This window comes from Cygnus olor, chromosome 6 (genome assembly GCF_009769625.2).
Source record: "Cygnus olor isolate bCygOlo1 chromosome 6, bCygOlo1.pri.v2, whole genome shotgun sequence".
NCBI classification, from domain to species: domain Eukaryota; kingdom Metazoa; phylum Chordata; class Aves; order Anseriformes; family Anatidae; genus Cygnus; species Cygnus olor.
The window spans coordinates 37,926,810-37,942,366 of record NC_049174.1 but is presented as its reverse complement, the minus strand read 5'-3'; the positions used below and the strand labels follow the sequence as shown (position 1 = coordinate 37,942,366).

Sequence of the window (15,557 nt, the reverse complement as noted above, 5' to 3'; positions counted from 1 at the left end):
TATTAAAATATCAGCTGAGAGATCAGTCACACAAACCTCACCTTTCACTGCTCAAATCTGTCGAGGCCTTATCTACAACCTCACAAAAAACTGGTTTTGACCATTTAAAAATTTCCAAACACAAGAGAAAACACTTTGCATCTACATCGCCATTCATCCAAGCACCTAGTGTATCTTAAAATACACTCTCAAATGTAATTTATTTCCCAAGTCCTGTGAAGATGGCAGAATTCTTACTTTACTAACCCAAAACTGCAGCGGAGCGATTTAGTGACCTCCTCAAGTTCCTGGTACGTTGGTGATAGAGATGGAAACAAAACAAAATTTCTGTCAACTGTAATCTTGTCGTTATAACACTGTGAAGATGGTTCAAAGCCTTCCGAAAATGTGAAACCACATAAATCACAAAAAGTGAATGAAAGGAACAGAAATACTATCTAGATTTTATTTTTGGATTGCAGATAGAAAACAAAATTATTTTTTGTAACTGTGCAAGCATTACTGCGCTTTACAGAGCAATGTTCTTCCTCTTCTGTTTAGATGGCTCCACAATATTCACCTCCGATTCGTGGCAGTTGATAGCCCTCTAACAGCCTTTTATAGCTCCAGGGCAGCCTATGCCTCTAACAAATCTGTAGAGAACTGAGTTATAGTAATAATTTTTCTAAACATAGAACTAAAGGCTGAAGGAAGTCTATTATAGAACCGTAGATACAAACCTTTGGTTTTTGAAAGGCTATTTCCTATCGGTACTTACATTTACAACTTACAAAGGTGTTACAAGTGGACTGAAGTTCTATTTTTGGGTGACGTTAAGAAAACTATGCACTGACATTAACTATTATAAAATAATTAGTGTTCTTGTGCTTTCAGACACTGTATACCAGAAATCATGCCACTGAACCAAAACTGAAAGGATACTCCACAGCACATAAAACCCTGACATCTTTTCAGGGACTATCTTTGAAAACAGAAAAAAATGGTAGCGTCGAGCCTCAATTGTTTGAAGAAAGATTCTTCTCCAAAATTAAATTAGAAACATTTAGGAGAGACACAAAATGCTAGAAATTTAACAATGTATGAATCTGTGGTGATTACGCAGCAGGAGAACAGCAAATGCATCTCTCTTCAGATATGCCTCTCGTTTTATTTTCTGTCTTCTTTTAAGAACAGAAAATGCAATCAAATGCAACAGAAAAACTGTATTAATTGGCTGATATTGCAAGGGTTTCCATTCAACAGTATCTTTCCATTCATTTAGCTGAAGCTTAATTACTCAGTGCAAACTGCAAAGCTTTATACCACGTTTCAGAAACCAAAAGGCAGAGTGCTACTGTTTTGTAGAAAACTGGGTACCAAAAGAGGAGGGCTGCAGGGATATCACTAGAGCACCGATAACGCACCCGATAGCGCCGATAATGTACCCGATAGCACCAATACCGTGCAGTATTCTGGATAGCAACAGCCCTCTTTAACCTCTAGCCAGACTCTCAAGAGAGCTCAATACCCTGTTGTGCCAGATGACTTTCCTACCTGACATAAAAACAAACAAAACCAACCAAAAACCTAAAAAAAACCCCACAAACATGAAAGGAAGAGGCACGTGGGGTCATGGCACTGCAAGAAACAGGATGGCAAAGGCAGCTGGAACGCAGCGTGGGTATGTGTGCATATACAGAGCTCCTGACGCGTGGCAGGAGATTCAGAGCAGGACACGGCTAAATCCTCAAATAGCATTCCAGGTAGGAGATTTAAAATGGAAATTCTCCCCCTTAAATTCATTTCATCAAATGCGCTGTTTTTTCTATTCTCTGATATTCACATAATGAAACAGAAGTGAAACTGAAAGAGGAGATAATTATTAAAACAAGAGTCACTGGGTTTCCACGTGCAACATACCCAGAGCTGTACAAATGGGTGAGCTGCACAAATAGGTGAGCTGCTCTGCCTGCGTAGGGGTACTGCCGAGGCCGAGGACTTCCCCTGCGTTTGCACAAGTCTGTGTTCTCCCAGTCATTGCAACTGACTTAAAAACATATGTTTCTATGGATGTGTAAAAACACTCAGTTTATATACATTGCAGTAAGTCTTGGTGAAATTGAAAAACTCCTGTCTTGGGAACTCATGCACAGCATCCGCTTCAAAATTTAACACAACTAAACTAGCTGGCTTGACACCAGTAAGTCAAACTACACGGGTGTTTCCATGAACTTGTGAATATCTTACTAGATTTTAAAGAAAGGAACCAGAAGGAAAGAAGGGCTATGAAACATGCTACAATAAAATTTGAGAACTGCAGCTATCAGGATTTATTTCTGCATGTTACCTTCAATCGGCAACTGCTAGTAAGTGCGTACAGTTTCCCAAAACAGGGAGTATCTTTGCCTACGTTTTATCATCTCTAGTTCTCCAACAGATTTCTCTTTTAACGGAACTCCCAACTTACTTTACAAGTGCTCCAAAACCCTACAAGATTTACCAGACGCATTTCTTTATATTAGGAGGGCACGTTCACCAAACTGAAATCGAGTAAGACTTTTTGTAAAGATTAAAATGTTTTTAATGTGTGTATGCAAATACATAAGCCTGACCCCACTCTGTCAGCCTCATATATACTACTACTACTCTGCTTTCCCTTTCCCCTGACTTCTGGAAAATAGGATGGACAGAAGGGCCGCCCACCTCCTGAGGCAAACACGCTACCAGCTGCTGCCAGGGATACCAAAGAGGAGGCACCGCAGGTTCTGACAATGGGAAAAAAAACTAACATGAAAGGTAAGGAAAAGCAGATGAAAGCTGGGGACATGCCCTCAATACCAAAACCTCTCATTGTCTGAGCGCTGCTTTGAAAAAGACCCCTAGAACACAGGAAAGGTTTTTCTAAAGACAAGGAACAGCTCTCAAAAGCAGGAATTAAACAGGAAATGACAGGAGAAAATTTTCTAGCTGGTCAGGTAAACTGGTACACGCTTTGTGTTTGCTTCTAGAAATGCTAGAGAAAAGTTGGGAAAGTGATTTTTTTTATCCTGCTGTATAAACTACATATATTAACATATGCATATGTTAATTATTTGGATATGTTTATATATGCATATATTAATACATATATGCTATATATACATAAACGTGTAAACATCCATACAACGTTTAAGCTCAAAGTACAGACCATATTTACTATTTCTTTTTCCTCTGCTAACATAAGAAAGATTTGTGGCCCTCCCCTAATTACAGTGCTTTTAAAAGCGCATACAAGTATCCCGTTCTGATTGATTGCTATCAGGAACAATGAGCATCATTTTCCAAAACTTCATTTCTTCCTTTTGCCAAACTTAGATCAGCCGCTATTTAGCTGATGATTCAGGAGCATCCACAGAAGGCATCAGTAGCAATTTAGTTACATGGGGCTAATTTAATAAAAAATACCTTGTAAGATGATTGCATTACTAACAGAAAGGAATTTATCTTCCTTTTCAACTGTGCATGCAGTATGGACAGATCAGTCCCATGGAACCTGCAGATCACTAGGAAACTTCAGAATACTTCTCAAATGCAATGATGTCATTTTTTTAATAAGTGAATTTATTTGAAGTTATGCTTGTATTCTTTCCTTGCTTAAATAAAAGATAAAATCCTACCTTCTTGAAAGACAGATTTGCTAGACACATTAAAAAAAAGCTTCAGTAGTTTTTTTTGGTTGTTTTTAAATAATAAAAGTCATAATTCTGGATGGACGTTGTGTTTTTTATTTTTTTTTAATTAAAAAAACTCATTTGGCAGCCAAATTTATTGGAGGGGAGATTAACAACAGCGTTTCTGTGTGTCAAACCTACTGTGCCATTTAATCAGCTTAGTTGGGCTGTAGATTTGCAATATTAACGAAGTGGACTTGGGCACCAGGCATGGCTTGTTGCTGTACGGCTCCAGCTCGGCACCCAGCCTGAGTCGTGCTGTCCAACACCTCTGGTTAAGATGCATTCAGTTAAGAACTCATCTCTATTCTTCTGTAGAGGAAAGATCATCTTCTATTAAAGGCCCTGGCGACGTAGGCAACTTCTGAATGGACCTTCCAGCTCTGAAGATGCCTCTAACGCAGCTTTAAAAATTCTGGCTTTAGCCTGCTGTTCCTTTTGATATTTCTGCCTTTATCAGTTTGGTCTCCGTCATTACTCTTTCCATCTTATCATTGCTAAAGAAACGCTTTCACAGAGACTGCCTTATTCCTCCGAAGGCTTTGAGAAGCACCTCTCTGTGTCAGTGGCACCTTTATCACACGGCGCCATCTCCACAACAGGCTCATGGACAATTAAGTCAGAGGCAGATAAAAGCAATATTTCCTTCCTGCTTGGCTGAAATGGGGTTTGGAAGTTCTTTGTAAAGAAAACGACCATATTAATTTTTAAGATACCCCCCAGGAGAACCACAATCATCACTTCCCTGTCTCACAGTCGTCAGGAGGAATTACAAGGATTACGTTGCTTAACTTCCTTAGCATCCAGACGTATCAGGTATGCAGTTTGTCTCTTCGCAGTCTACCAGCAGGAGTATTCATAGTAAATGCTGTTTTATGGAAGTAATTGATAAGACAGGTTACTCTCCAAGAAAGAGAGATGAAGTGTCTGCATTCCTGCAAGGCCCTCTTGGGGCAGCAGAGAGGCATCGGAGCCCAAGGAAAAGTGTTTTAAATCTTAAAAAGATTTAGCTATTTTTGTTATGCGGGACAAAATATCACGTAACAGCCCTTCTCCGAATGCAGAGAGCAAATACGTAGGAGGTTTGGGGGCAGGCTGGTCTCCGGTTTCAGCCAGGCTACACTGCCTTAGCCGGCTGGTAGCGCACAACCCTCACATTACTGAATTCATCCCAACACTGCTCCAGTTCAGAGAAGAGAAGAAAGTACAGAGAAAATAACCTACATTTACGGTTATCTTACTGATAACGAAAATAAGGTGATACCGATAGCTGTAATGATGTCAAACAAATTTAGAAAAAAACTCTCGTCTTCAGCTCGATCGAACCAACCTGATGAAATTCTGCAGGATCCAGACACGCATCCTCTCACCCCACCAAAAAACAACACAACTGGAGATAATGCTACAACTGGTTTTGCTTTTCTGAAAGGAAAGATGGTTTAGACATCAAAAGCTACAGAAAGCTAAGTGAAGAGTATCTGTGTCAAAATATGATACTGTTAAAAATCATCACTTATTTAATCTATTACGTAGTTTAAATTCAGGATTTGGGTTTGTTATTTCTTTCCCTCCTGTTAGTGGTTAGCAGACCACAAATACACAAACACTGCCTGCTTTTTCAGAACGATTCTAATCTCAACGAAAACAGCCCAAATTACTGGTGGAATCACCATCTGCGTCCTGCTGACGGTACACAAAGTGGCAGTGCTTATACAGTCAAAAAAGAAAGCAAAACTCCGAGGAGAGCTTCATCTCTTCCTCCCATCTTCTCTACCCACTGCAGCCCAGTTTTTAACCCCTTCTTTTCACCCTACCTGAAACCTAAACGCGGAGCTATTTAGGTCTTTTTACTCCGACACAGTGGCACTGAAGGTAGTGAGCAGAGACCTCCTAACATGGACTTGCTGGCACCGCGAGCTCCCGATGGCAAAGACTGTGCCCTTGGCTCTGTCGGGCTGCGCAGAATCCAGGCACCATCACAGCAGCTCCCAGGGATGCAGAGATTCACACTCACGCCTCAAAAATTTAATACATTCTTTTATATACCCATACGAGATTATTTTACATTGAGTGGTTAAGCTGAAGGAAAGAAGCAGGAAAAAAGGAAAAATGGATAAAGAGCCTTTGTCCTAAACCCGTTTTTTCTTTGCTTTCTTTGGAAGACTCATCTAAAAAACCACTACTGTTGCAGAACGCTCTTTCATGACATTTAGCCTTAATCTTCTCTCTCTTCATTTCACTGCTTTATTTCTAGCTGTAAGCCCCTATGCTACCCCAAATATTTCCTTTTTATCTTTAGCTGTTTACAATTTCAGATATACGGGGGCTGTTAAGTCTCGCCTTGCCCGTTCTCTTTCCTTCTCCTTTCTATACCGTTGTTTCCTTAAGAGACCAGACAAAGGTGCGTTCAGGTGCCTTTGACAAATAAGGCACAGCACCATTTTAGCCCAGAAGTAGTAATCCTAAATCATCTGCCCGGAATCCCTCCGAGTGAACGGCCACACAGACACGGCTGTAACTCATGTAACCGGTAACATCCTTTAAGGACCTCAGTGCAAGGCACTGAAAACGTTCATATTTGCGTCTAGCTTTCACACCCCGTGATGTACGAATGAGGCTGCGGCACTAAAAGTCTAAAAAAGCAGGTATTTTCTGAAATCTTCTGATCCTAGTAACCTGCATATAGAAAATAAATGCACGCATGAAAATGTACGCAAAGTAACGCCAAACGGAAACAAAAACCACCACCAAAACAAAACGCTATTCACAGAAATTCTAAATGTTTTTGTCGTACACACCGAATACACGACGATACCGTTTTACAAGAAATCAGCCTTGATATGGGTTTGTAAGTTGATAGACAATCTGAAAAGAGTGTTATCGTAGCAATAAGCCCAACATTTTTGATCAGGAAAAAATAATTATCACAGAGTAAATGCAGCTTTATGATCAAGCAGAAGTTGAGCCCAATTCTTGGCATTTTCACATTGAAAAAATTGGTGCTGTCGCTGAAGGAAGCCATCCTACTTTCCCTGCTTTCGGCTCTTCACTTCACCCTTTTCATCACCCCAACACGAGCAAGGAAGTGCACCAGGGACTGACCCTTACAACTAGCCTGGTTTCGTGCTGTACCAATTACAACTTGGATTAATTGCTCGACATTATTCACCATATAAACACTTGTGCTGGCAAAAGGCAGGGCGTGATGACACTGCTTCAGGTAGCCCACCATCAGCAGAGCATACCAGGGTAAGCCTAAGAAGGGGAGATGAGGCTGTAGGGACCAGAGCAGAGGTGGAGGAGGCCTTTAAGTACCGCAGGCCCCTCACCATACTACGTGCAGGCTGAGCTCAGGCAGCACTCCCGGCCTATAAACTCCTGTGTCACGCCATGGAAAGCCTACACGTGCTGCAGGCTGGAATCACGGCTCCCTTGGAGGTTGGGAGGGCTTCTGGAGGTCTCCAAGTCCAACCTCCTTCCCAAAGGAGGTCCAGGTGGGTCAGGATGCTCCAGGCACCGACCAGCCAAGCTTCACGTACCTCTGCAGACAGATTTTACAACCTCTCCAGTGACCAACCACCCTCACGGTGGCTTTATTTCCCTTACATCTAACTGGGGCCTCCCTTTTCCAGCCCACGTCCATTGCCTCTCCCCGTGCAGCAGCAAGACAAGCCTGCGTCTGTCTTCTCCAACCAGGTAGAAACGCACTTTTATAACGACAACCAGCTCCGCACTTCAACTGAATAGCAGAAAACCCGTAAGCCTCTCTCCTGCTCATCCCGCAGATAGAAAACGGGCCCCATTTACTGCTGAAACGAAGCCTGAACACGCAGAAAGGCTGTACATGAGGTGAACAGAGGAAGTTTAATAAATCTCCTTAAATCCAACCAATGGCTCCATTTAGAAGTTTCGGCTGCTCCTTCCACTGCTCGGCCCAACTACACCTTAGCATGCAAATAATTCTCAGCTGCTGCTGCCAGCTCAGCAGGGGAAGATTTAAATCTGGATTTTCTTCCTTCATAACTTTTCATTTCTTGGTTGTCAAGGCCCAAGATACTCTGAATTCTGTGTACTCTAAGAGCAAGAGATACTGCCAACCAATTTTTTTTTTCCCCAAATTAGGAAATACTTTTTAAAATGGTGTCCCTTCAGGCAGTTGAGGTTAGAGTCCCCACCACGGCCCTGACTTCCTCCGCAGCTGTGAGGCTCTTGCAAGGCACCGAGCTTTGCTGGCCTCTCGTCCTCACGATCCGGCTGGGGACCCGTTGTGCTTGGGCACTGAAGTGCTCGTCACGCCTCTCCTTCTTTTTAAGGGCTTCAGGCCTGCTGCAGTCATGGTCTAACACCTTTGGATGAGCTGGCCTTCAAGACCCAGCTCACTGTGGGCTGAAGTTCAGGCAGTGTCTCCACAGGCCTTGCTTCCACAAACGCACGCGGCGCTGCCGTTCAGTGGCCGTGCAATGAACCCCAGGGAGCCAGGCCAAGCAAGTCATCTGGCCAAAACCTACCTTTTTTTTTTTTGGCCGGGATGAGATGGTGGGAGAAAAGAAGGCAAAATAAGAGCTTTTACTTTTTTTCTGGCTATAGAATATGAGCACTAATGCAAAAGGATCCAGTAGGGGCAGAGGCAGTCGGTTCTCGCACATACTTTTTTGTCCTCTCTGGTGATGCCTCCCGACTTTGTGCGTCAGGACTGCCTTTTTATCGCTGTCGTTAACACAAATACTTAAAATAAGTGTTATGACCGTCCTTGAGAAACTCCACTGTTAACTTCATGGTACCTTGCCAGTTCCCCTTCCAGCCACGCTAACAGCCAGCTTTAAAGAGCTGTAACGGGATGGACAGACCTTGTAGTATTTTCTACATTCTACAGCTTAACTATAGTTTCTAATAAAAAATGGTATCTCAACGTTTCACTGAAATATTTTACAAGAATGGCACCATTCTTAGCTGAATGGGAATTCCCCACGGAGAACAACATAGTCTAAAATAGTTCCAAGACGCAGATCTATCATTTTTCTCCCTGGGTGCTCTCATCTGCTGCCTTCTACATCACCAGCACGCACTGAACCCATTCGAGGTTCCCACAATGCCTCCTCCCAGCTTCTTCCTCAACACTTCCCATCAGGCATGTCCTGAACATCTCAGCAATACCAGCTCACCGTCCCGGAGGGGCTCACACGAGGCACTGCACGCAGGGGGAGGCAAGAGGAACCCGAAGGCTCTGTGCTCGTGGCCACTCCTAGGCTCTGCCTCCTTCACGACAGGATTTCTGGTCTGCGTACTGAAAACCTCCTGCCTGACTTCAGGAACACAAAGTCAACGACGTCCCCAAACCCTTAACAACAATATGCTGAGTGACCGGATCCAGAAGGCTGCCAGAGGGTGCTGTGGAGGACAGAAATAGCAATGCCTTCAAAGAGGAACCTAGTTACGGACTACAGATCCACTAGTAACCATTAAAAACACATGCTCTGAGTACAACCTCAATTTCTAGAAGCCTTTACCTCTGACAGCACGGTATATCCGAGGTTCTGATAATCAACGGAGCATACCTCTATACATCCACTTTTGCCAAGCGTCTTCACACCCCAGGAGAGCTGCAAGCCCCTTCCCAGCTACAAGATTCTGGGTGACACAAAGGCTGACAGCACGAGACCGAGGTTTTTGTCTATGTTCAATCCAGAAGTCTCACCGATCTTCTGACTTCTCTCCTCTGCCTCTTCCCTCTTCTTCAAGCTTTGCTTTCCTGCCAGCGCAGACCCAAACTGATCTCTTAGCTCTCAGCGCAGCTGTTCTGGCTCCTGATATTTCTTCATCCACCCACCTCCCAAATTAAACCAAACTCATTTTCACCTGTGCACTCCCTCTAATTTCTCTTCATCATCATTTATTTTCTCATTCCACATCAGTAACAATCTCATAAGCTAAAAATATTATGGCTACCTCATATTAATCTGGTAATAGTCCCTCACATTACGAGTCTCTTGGCCTAATACACTTTCAGTTCCCATGCTCAGTGTGATTTTATCTGCTTTCATCTTCTCCGTACTTAATCAGTTGTACTACAGGTGGAAGCGCAGAAGTACGCTCAATCACCACTCCTGCATGTCAATGTAGTACACACAGCATTTATTTTCCTCCCCAAAACTGTTAAGTGAACTTGCATCACACAGATACTGGGTTCTGACAAGAAAAGTATAAACAAATAATTGCAAAAGAAGAAAGAAACACGGCAAACCAAACAGCAGCAGCAGAACTGCAGGACGCTCAGTCTGCTGCCTGGGAGAAAGCTCGAATGGATGGTACAAGTAGTTCACGTCAGTACGACTGCCTGCAAAACCTTGGCCAAGTTTGGCTTTGCATGCTTATTTTAATCTCCTAGTCAGTGTTTGGCAAATATCGCTCAGAAGAGTAAAACTCTTTCATTGGTAATTTCGATATTGCTTGGTTAAAGGTCTATGCACTTGCTGGCAGAAGTTTCGCAAAGCTACGATGGCTTGAGGGATGAGGAGAAGCAAGGCCTGACCCCAGCTATACAAAGAAAACAGCAAATTCCATTAAAATGAAAAAAACGGTGATATTCGAGGACCAGTGGGCTATTTTTATTATTTTTTTTTTTAAATAGCCAGAAATTTAGGTCATGGATTACCCTCTACTCCCTGATAAAGCAGGTCAAATTCTGAGGCACTGAGCTCAGGGATGTCACAGCACTTCGATGGTGCTGCTCCGCCTCAGGACTTACAGCCACAGTCCCTCAGCCCTCCCATAAGGCTGGCTAAACCCTAAAGAAGCTGCATGACTTAGAATAACACAGCTGTAAGATGGGACAGTTAAATATTACACATGTAACAAAAATATTCAACACAACTAAAACATTCACGTGTCAACATCTTTCTCGTTTAAAGCACAATACAGTTACTATTTTACCGGTTAGAACGATTTTTACTCATCTTGAAATGGAGACACAAACTTCAAACTCAAAGTAGTTAGAGTACTAAATTTTATAACCTCAGATTGAACTCTGTGACTCTTTATGGGAGCAAAATGAATGAACCAACCAAAAACCACCCAAACCAACAGAGAAAACGTGGACACAAAGCGTAGATATCACAGGCACCATTTTGGAAGTTGAATAATACTTCCAGGATCCCTCACTTAGTGTTCACTGACAATGAGGTTAAAAAGTCACAAACTACTGCTATATTTGGGAAAGGAATCTCCATTTTAACAACTATTTAAAACTACCCGAGTATTTAATACTTACATTTCATGCTGGTGCAAACATAAGCTAGAGCCCATAAAAAAAAGTGCAAAGAAAGGATTTATTACAACTTTTAGAATAGTTATGGACTAACGGTTGCATTACATTAGTATTTTTGACATCATAGAGTTGATAAAAATATGTAAATATGCTCATGGTAAATGTGTGCTTGAACTTGTAAGCAAGCAAGCAGATTGAATAATGGAAATAAAAAAATATATTCATTAATGTTAGGTATATCAAACAATAGGTAAAAATCTAACTGAGGTGTTGAAAAAATTGCAAAGTGAATATGTTCAATGTCAAGGCTTTGAGCATAAAGTGAGGGTAGCATGTTGGGTAAATGAGGAAAAATAAGTTACAAATAGCCAATAATAATGATTATCTAGTAGTGATACTGAATTGTGAGCGCAGAAGCACAACTGACTTACGAGACTAGACATAGTAACTACGTTTTGTATTTATAAAGGCTTCAGAGACCACAGGCAGATGCTATGCACACACCAGGTATCTTCACAATGGGGATTTCAACGAGAAGTTATGGTTCCGATGCAAACAAAGAAGTTTCCTAAAAGGCTGCAAAAACATGCATGGCAAGAAAGAAGACCTCAGGAAACAGGCAAACATTCCCCAAGCCAAAGTTACAGAGCGGTCACTCACCAACAACCAAGAAGCTGCTGAAACCCCAGAAATTGAACTGCTCGTTGGAAGAGCCTTGAAGAAAATTCCCAAACCTGAGACCCAGGGGCAAGCCCCCACGGGAAATCACACAAAGAACTATACAAGACAAGCTCCTCCTCATCAGTAAGGTAAGAGACAACCAAGTGCAACTTCTGCTGCGTTTCCACTACCGTCATTTTTCAAAGCAAGTTAAATCCTTGATGCGCTGGCCTATGAAAATGCCCTCAGAAGAGATGAGGAAAAGGCAGCAGACCTCCGTGCCACTCGCTGCCCACCCTACGGACATGTGGGATGGCAGAGCTGACCTTTCTGACACAGACCAGCAACACCAGCACCATCCATCTGGGCTCCTTAAAAGCACCAAGCAAATACGGGTAACTGTACTTCCACCTCGAGCCACGGTTTCTGCTACGCTCAGATCACACAGAGAGATCAGTCCCTGCAAACTGTCAAGGGGAGCAGAATATTACTTTCATCGTATTTCAATAAATTATAGCTTCAACGGGACTCGGAAGGCTGGGAGCTTCACAGCAGCACATCTGAAGCACTTCTGCATACAGCGAAAGCAGGTGTAGGCAAACAGGGTGCGCCTACAGCAGGGGGGCTCCGGGGGTGTCACCCACCAGTGCGGCCCCTGGCTGGCAAACGCTCCGCTTTGTGGATGGGGGCAGCAAGTCACGAAGAGGCTCCTTGTACTTTAAATGCAATTTCTCACCCTTCGCAGATGTCAAAGTAGGTAAATTTATATTCCTATCCTAGAACCAGAAGTTTCAAAATACAGAGGAATACCTTATTTCTAAGTTTATGATTGGAATTTAAAAGCCAAAACTCATCTAAAAATGCTTTGGCTGTACAAGAAATCTTGTCTTTAGTCAATGAAAAATTCAATGAATTAATGAGGAGCTTTCTTCTGAGTTGATATTTGAAATTTGGTAATCAATTTGTGATTTGCAAAACATATTTCCATCCTGCAGGAAACAACATTGCCTTCAAAAGCTACTTAAGGAATGTGCAAGTTTTCAGGAAAATACCCCAGATATACTTACTCTCTTCTGCATCAATACAACTTCATTTCTGAGAAAACAGTATTGTATTTAACTTTCAAACGTTGTCAAATATGTGAATTTCATATAAAACTTTTCAGCATTTTTTTTCTCTCAAGTTATGAAATTAACGATCTGAGAACCTGATGATGGTATTGGAAAGTTTAAAAGACTTAAATTTGTTTTGATCAAAGCCTTCACAGGTCAAATTTGAATAACACACAAGTTTCCAGTGTTTGCTCTGGAATGAAAACAAAACAAATCAACCAACTATCAAACAAACAAAAAAATCCCCAAAAGTCAAAGGGCCGGGATTTTTTGGTGTGTGTGCCTGTATGCGAATATACTCCTCTGACCATATTTAGGTACCTCAAAGATGTTTTAATAACCTCCTCTGATGTTCTTTAACACTGCCACTTTTGAAATGTTATCATATGTGAGAAATTAAGTGCATCGTTATTAGAAACATGAAAGAAACTGATTCATATTTATAAAAATGGAAGTAACGTTTACAGATGCATCATACACCATCTATTCTGACATTCAGCCACAATTAAAATCATTCAATCCTGTGAAGCAGAATGGCCTTCACATAAAATTCTGAAGGCCCAAATCTGAATTTATACAGAAAAAAAAATGGTGCTTTGGTGAAGTACATATAGCACACTACCACCACACCACAGGGCAAAACCAAGCCCTCCCAAGACTCCCTCTCCTCAGGATAACGTGGTGTGGTACAAGACCATGGAGGGACAGGAGCAGTTCTGCCCTGTATGTGGCTGGATGCAGCCTTGTGATTGTAATTACAGATTTTTCTTTTATCACTGAATGTTTTAATTACTTTTACCAGAGAGTTAAGCAGGAGAACAGAGGTGGTATCTGTAGGCAAAATCTCTCTCGGCCTGCTGAGCGCCGACTGGGGTCTCTGCCCTGAGCCGGGGTGGACGTGCTTTATACGAAGGTATATTTTAACAGCTTTGATTAAATCATCAATGAGCTCTGGAAAAGGCCCCGTTTCAGTTTGTCCAAGCACACTGAAGACAAGCTGGGAGGAAAACTCAGTGCCTTCAGCCCAGTTGGCGCGTTCCTGCTGCGGCCTCTGCCTGAGGTGCATGAGGGGCCTGTGGCATGGCGCCTGGCAGCCATGATGGCCACGCCACCGACACACCTCTGTGCCTTCAGCACCTACCGGGCTAACCATCACAGCGAGGAAGGTCGTTCATCTGAGGAACATCACGCTCTGTTTTGATTATATACGACTAGTTTTCATTGTGGCCTACCCTATTGATCTCGGAGGTCTTTCCCAACCTTAATCATTCTGTGACTGGCTGGATATTCAGCGAACAGAAGAAACTGAAATAATGTTTTCTGTCTTGTCCCCTGCAGATAATGGTTTCAGAGCTGAGCAGATCCATTTCAAACACAGAAACCAGACTGGCCTTTAACTGGTATTCCACAGTACTCATGCCATTAGCTGCTGCCTGAACAAGGACACTGGCTGTTTTTAGGGAGAGTTGACTTACACGCATATCATTTATTTACAGAAACAAATATACTTTCTCAATTCTGAGAGCTGTTCAATTCTGAGGCTGTTCAATCTAAATAAGATCCTATTTCAGTCTTCTAAAGTAGATTCCCATATCACTTTTTTATCTGTCCAATTAAAACTGCATAGAAAGCTGAATGTTTTCAAAACAGAATTTTTAATGGTGCTTTATCATTAGTGATAAATGAAGCCACAAAAATAACTACAAGCTTAGGCTGTACACTCTGTCTAGTAAAATCCTGTTACGTATATAATTTGTACCCATGGTAGTTTGCTTTCTTAAATCTGAAAGAAGGCTCCTTTTTGGTATTCAACTAGAATGAATATAAACTTGTAAAACTTCAGCATGCTCCTACTTACAATTTTTTTTAAACCCACCAGTATTCCCCAAAGTTATAACACAGTGAGATAACGAAGACATTTGAGACAAAGTCCTGAATTGAAGGCTGCATTCAAGAGGCAAGTTTGGGAGCTGGAAAAACCCAAGTTCGGTATGGCAGCTGTGATAACAAATCCTCCTCGCCTGTAAGCACGTCCCAACTGCTGGGGTGGGATGTGGGTGCCCCCGGCACCAGCTCTCATGCCGCAGGGGCACGAAGGCCGATGGGGAGGCAGAGGCTGGGCAGCAGGTGGAGGACATTTGGGGGCACCAGCCACTGGGGACCAGGCACCGGAGCCCCCCCTCCAGGTCTGTACCCCACTACTGAAACAGTGTTCTTTCTACTTCACACGTGATGGTAATTCTGGCAAAAAAAAAAAAGCTAATGCTTCGTATGTGGATGTCAGATATTCAAAGGCGTATGCAAGAGCTGAGTCTTCTTAAATAAATTATTAAACTATTTACACAGACATTTACCACTATATTCTCAAACAAGCAGCTCTGTCACTTTTAGGGGTCGATCATGTTTTCGATAATGTCACTTTACCCAGGTTTTAGTAGAAGCTCGGCTCAGCACTTAATCCCTAACTTCTAATCATCTGCTAGATAAGATGTATACAAAACATCTATACAAACCATATGGTCCTGTGAAAACGTGGAACTGAACCGAACGAAATGCAAGCTCTTGCCTTTTCTGAACACATCTGTTGCTGTGGCTTCTGACAGGATAGCACCAAAAGGGCTCCCACATAGGCAGGACAGAAGGCAGGAAGTACTTTGCACATGCTGTGCGAGGCTGCAATTAGCAGATTCAGAGGCCACCTGTCACGGGGCTGAACGGCACACAATTCCGGGGCACAGAGCGGGGGAAGCAAAGCCAGGTTTCGGCAGACGCGACGCATACCCTGCTCCCTCGCTGACAGCAGAGAAGCATCTCTGTCCTTCCCCCAGTTCT

At 42.6% G+C, this 15,557-nt stretch overlaps 1 protein-coding gene across 12 annotated transcripts in view; it reads right to left on the bottom strand.

Annotated features, from left to right (window-relative positions):
• Nucleotides 1–15,557, bottom strand: part of MBD5 (methyl-CpG binding domain protein 5) — a 137,353-nt gene that overhangs the window by 94,745 nt on the left and 27,051 nt on the right. The window contains exon 1 of one of the 12 annotated variants that reach the window (XM_040562113.1): nucleotides 9,245–12,261. The exons of the other annotated variants lie outside the window; for them this stretch is intronic. The gene's annotated coding sequence lies outside the window, so the exon portion shown is untranslated. Of the gene's footprint in view, nucleotides 1–9,244; nucleotides 12,262–15,557 lie in introns of those variants that run through there. 12 annotated transcript variants of the gene reach the window in all.